General features: G+C 36.2%; 1 pseudogene; it reads left to right on the plus strand.

The window, feature by feature from the left end:
• Positions 1–3,316: 3,316 nt before the first annotated feature.
• LOC134361710 (jmjC domain-containing protein 8-like) lies at positions 3,317–4,010 on the plus strand (annotated as a pseudogene).
• Positions 4,011–5,228: the final 1,218 nt, after the last annotated feature.

The raw sequence follows: 5,228 nt of genomic DNA on the forward strand, positions 1-5,228 counted from the left end.
CAGATAAATGATTTCACTAAAGTTTTATGATACAATATCAACATGCAAAAATCAGTACCGTTTGCATACTCCAATAAAAAACTAGCAGAAAAAGAAGTCAAGAAAGCAAGTCCATTTCCAATAGACACCAAAAGCATAAAATACCTAGGAATAAATTTCACCAAGGAGGTGCAAGATTTCTGCAACGAGAACTATAAATCACTGCTGAAAGAAATTAAAGGGGACACAAAAATATGGAAAGGCATTCCATGTTCTTGGATTGGAAGACTTAACATTGTGAAAATGTCCAAATTACACAAAGTGATCTACAGATTCACTGCACTGTCCATCAAAATAACAATGACTTTCTTCATAGAAATAGAAAAAAACAATCCTAACATTCATATCAAGCAATGAAAGACTGTATAGCCAAAGCAATCCTGACCAACATAAACAAATAAATAAAGCTGAAGGAATAACATAACCTGACTTCACATTATACTACAAAGCTACAGTAAACAAAACAGCACGGTGCTGGCATAAAAACGGACACTCAAAGTAATGAAATAGTATAGAGAGGCCAGAAATCAACCCACATGTTTGTAGCCAACTGATCTTTGACAATAGCAAGAAGAATACACACTGGGGAAAAGACTGCCTCTTCAGTAAATGGTGCTGGGAAAACTGGACATCCACATGTAGAAGAAAAATACTAGATCCATACCTCTCTCCTTATACCATAATTAGCTCAAAATGGATTAAAGACTTAAAAATAAGACCAGAAACTATAAAACTTCTAAAAGAAAACATAGGGCAGACACTACAGTATGGAGGACTGGGCAAAGACTTTATGAATAAAGACCGTAAAATCACAGGCAACAAAAGAAAAAATAAACAAATAGGATCATATGAAATTAAAATGATTCTGCACAGGAAAGGAAACAATTAACAGAACAAAGAGACAACCTATAGAGTGGGAGAAAATATTTGGAAACTATGCATCTAACAAGGGATTAACATACAGAACATACAAGGAACTCAAATAACAGTAAAAAAACAAGTAAATCAGTAAAAAATGGGCAAAGGAGCTAAACAGGTATTTCTCAAAGGAAGATATACAAATGGCCAAAAGACACATGAAAACATACTCAGCATCACTATGTATCAGGAAACAAATCAAAACCACAATGAAATACCCTCTCACACCAGTCAGACTGGACATTTTCAAAGACACAGAATAACAAATACAGGAGAGAATGTGGAGAAAGAGGAACCTTCCTACTCTGTTGGTGGGACTGTAAATTAGTGCAGCCATTACGAAAAACAGTACAGAGTTTCCTCAAACAACCACCAGCACAACTGCCATGTGATCCGGCTAACCCACTACTAAGTGTATTACCAAAGGAATGGGAATCATGCCAAGGGAATTCCTGCACTTTCACGTTTATCACAGCTCTATTTACAATGGCTAAGACTTAGAACCAACCTAAATATCCATCAACAGATGACTGGATAAGGAAAATGTGGTCTATGGACACAATTAAATATTACTCTGCTATAAAAAGAATGAAATTCTGCCATTCACAGGAACATGGATGAACTTAGAGAAAATCACGTTAAGTGAAATAAGCCAGGCCCAGATAGGGAAATGCTGTATTTCTCTATCTCGTGAATAAGTGAGAAAAAAAGAAAGAAAGAAAGAGAAAAAGGAAAGAAGGAAGGAAGGAAGGAAGGAAGGAAGGAAGGAAGGAAGGAAGGAAGGAAGGAGAAAGAAAGAAAGAAAGAAAATCCCAATAATTTGTTGAACATTCAAGAGGAGAAAACGGAACTGAGGCTACCAGAGGAGGGGGCTTAACAGCAAATTGGTAAAGGGCCATAAAAAATGATTACATTGTGTAGTGATAAATGTAGTAATCATCTTGATTTGAGCATCACATACTGCACATAGGTATAGATATTCAACGCTGTACCCACAGATATGTACAATTATGTTTCAATAAAAAATAAATAAATAAATAAAAGTTTTTGAAAACACTCCCTACCAAAAAAAAAAAAAAAAAAAAAAAAAAAATTGGAGCTGGAGCTGGATCAGGAGCCAGAAGCACCAGGGACCTGAGGCAGGGGCCCATGGGCCTTGGCCCTGCCCGCTGCTGATCACAACCAGACTAGTGCCTCAGTTAGAGCCAGAAGCTCCTGGGGTCCTGAAGTAGCAGCCTGAGGGCCTCAGCCCCACCTCTCTCAACTACAGTCAGGCCAGCGACAGAGCCAGGGGTGGGCCAGCCCAACTATCGCCTTCCTTTCTCCCCCTCCAACAGCATCTTAGAATGTATTTATTTTAAAAATTAAAAAATAAATAAAAATAAAATACAAAAAAATTGGATAATTGCATCATCACACTGATAAATGAGGATGTGACTTATATTTGTAGTCATATAGTAATTATCATAAAATTTTATTTTGCAAACAAATTAGATTTCTCAAAATTAAGAATTGCACTTGCGTATGTATTTTATCGGTATGTAATGGCATACAGTAAGTATCTGTTGACCTAAAAGGAACTAAGTTCTCTAACAGAGAGTGAAACATTCAGAGAAACATTATTTAGGAAACTAAAATAACGGAGGATAGAAATGTGTATATGTATATTGATTGACAGAGAGATATTAACCATGGGATAGTCTCCTATTCCCTTAACAATGGAAGTGAAAGCTAAGCCTTAGTTCTATGAATTCTCATCTATGCATGAAGCCTCACTTGAATTCCATTCTCCACATGACCCAGAAACTCTTTCATTCAAAGCAGCCAAATGAATTGAAGTAGGTAACAAAAAAGATGTGTTTGGGATGCCCTCTTCATAAAACCCTCTTTAGAGTATTTTTATGTTGTCAATTTCTAATATAGCATGGCAAACATGATGAAGAGTTTTGGAATTTTTTGTAGACATCCTCATGGGCTAGTACTTGGGCCATTTTCATAAAAGCCCAAGGTGTGCTATATATAAGTGTATACCATGTACTTATTGGATGTAGGGGAATTTAACTATTATCAAGGTTAATTGTGTTCTCCAAATCTATGTACTTGCAAATTATTTATCTGATGGGTCTATGAGCAGTTGTAAGAGCTTATTAATAACTACCATTATGATTGTGGATACATCAATTTCTCCTTTTAATTATATTATTTCATGCTTCATATATGTTTTTAAATTCATAGAAGATTATAATTTCTATCTCTCCTTAAATATTCTTTGATTTTTATTTATCACTAGCCTATTTTTTTTTTCCAAAAGTGGTGTTAAACTTAAAATATATTAAGTCCAGAGAGCAGGCAACATGGCATGGCAGCTGGGTGGGCCTGTGGTTCAATTGTCTATGGCCAAGAAGGAGGCCTCCCCTGCAGAGTGGAGTTCCTGCAGCCCTACCCCTTCCTCAGACCCATCATCCACCAGGGACTCACAGATGACTTGAGGTTCTGGCCCTAATTTGCTGCTAAAGGCTGCTGGCCTCTTTTGGGAACTACATGGTCTAACTGAGCACTACCAACACCTCCTACTATCAGAAAGGGGGCTTGTCCTTACAGGACTATGTGGCACAGATGCTGCAGCCCTAAGGTCTCACGTACCTGGAAAATGACACTCTGAATTCTCTGGGACAAGAGCTGCTGAAGAGGCACTACTCTCACTCCCCACCACAAGTCCACACTCGTGTTGTTTGCTGGATACCATCCCTGTTTACAGCTTTGGAATTACAGGAGCTGGCTTGGGAGTTCCTTTCCACTGCACAGTATTGGGTCCTAGGAAGTGATCTATGGGCTTAAGTGGTTTTTGTAACCCCTTGACAATATACCTGAGTTGCACCCCAACAAGACCCTGTTGATATGGCTCCAGGACACTTAACCAACAACAGGCACCCTCTGAGTGGCTCCTGGAATGCATCATCCTGGCTGGGGAGCTGCTGTATTTCCCTGACTGGTGGCTGCATGCTACACTCAACTTCCAAAGCTGTATCTTCATCTCCACTTTCCTAAGCTAGGCAGAGCAGGTCAGCCCCCGTTGCACACCAGCACGTACCCGCCCAGTACTCACATTTTATTATAGGTTCAGTGGTTACAGCAATGGCTTCAGCAGATATATCTGTTTTCATCTTTTATTTTCAACATTCTTGGGTAATGTTTTTTTCCTTTGAAAAAAAAACTGAAATAATTTTGTTTGCTTGTTAGTTTTTATTAACTCATTTAGTAGATAAAGTCAAACAGTATATATTTACTGTGATTAGTAAAGTATTTAAAAGTATTTCAGCAGAGTATGTGTGTTTTTTAATTCAACATATTATTTCTTTTTTTTTTCCCCAGTGTTTGATATTCTGGTATTCTGTTACTTTTGCTTTTATTTCCCACTCTGAGGGTTTAGAAGCACTCTGAGGGTTGCAGTCTTGATGTTTGACTTTCTTCTTAATTTTTTTTCAAATATATTTAATATTTTTCTCCTAATTAAAATTTATTTGACATTTCTACTGTTCCCAATGAGACAAGAACCTTAGCACATTTAAAATAGACTCCAAATTTGTTTCTTTACTCATATTAGTCTTGAATAAACTTTATTCTGTTTTAAAATATTTTTTGAAAAGTAAGCAGTAAGTATACTTATACATAAAATGCATTTTACCAGTATCTTGGCTCTTATATTTCCTCCTCTTTTTTATTCACAACTTTGGGTGTCTGTTACCTAATTTTTCACTTTCTCTTAATTAATTTCAGTTCTACCTTTATGGATATTAGCTATATGCATTTTATAAATGCTTTTCAGAATGTTTACATAAAATTTGCAATTTTTGAAGAGTAACGTCTTGTTTGATGAGATTTTTGGTTATTTTTATTTTTCACTATATTAGTTTTCTTTATGAGTTTTGAAATTTAGTTTGCAAAATAATATTGATTAGAAGTTCTGTGTATATGTGACTGATGCATTTGTTTAAGACCCCACAGCTTAACTAAGTTGTGGACATGAAATTAACCATTCTAAACTCCATTCATGACCTACCTCATTCTGTCCTTACCCAGATAATAACCCAGTTAATTTTGTAAAATGTAACCCAGTTAATTTTTTAAATGAGATATAATTCACTTAACATAAAATTCAACTTTAAAAATGTCCAATTCGGTGGCTTTTACTATATTCACAAAATTGTGCAACTATTACTACTATCTAACTTCAGGACAATCTCACTACCACCTCCTAAAAAACTGTATCC

Source organism: Cynocephalus volans, chromosome 13, assembly GCF_027409185.1.
Source record: "Cynocephalus volans isolate mCynVol1 chromosome 13, mCynVol1.pri, whole genome shotgun sequence".
NCBI lineage: Eukaryota > Metazoa > Chordata > Mammalia > Dermoptera > Cynocephalidae > Cynocephalus > Cynocephalus volans.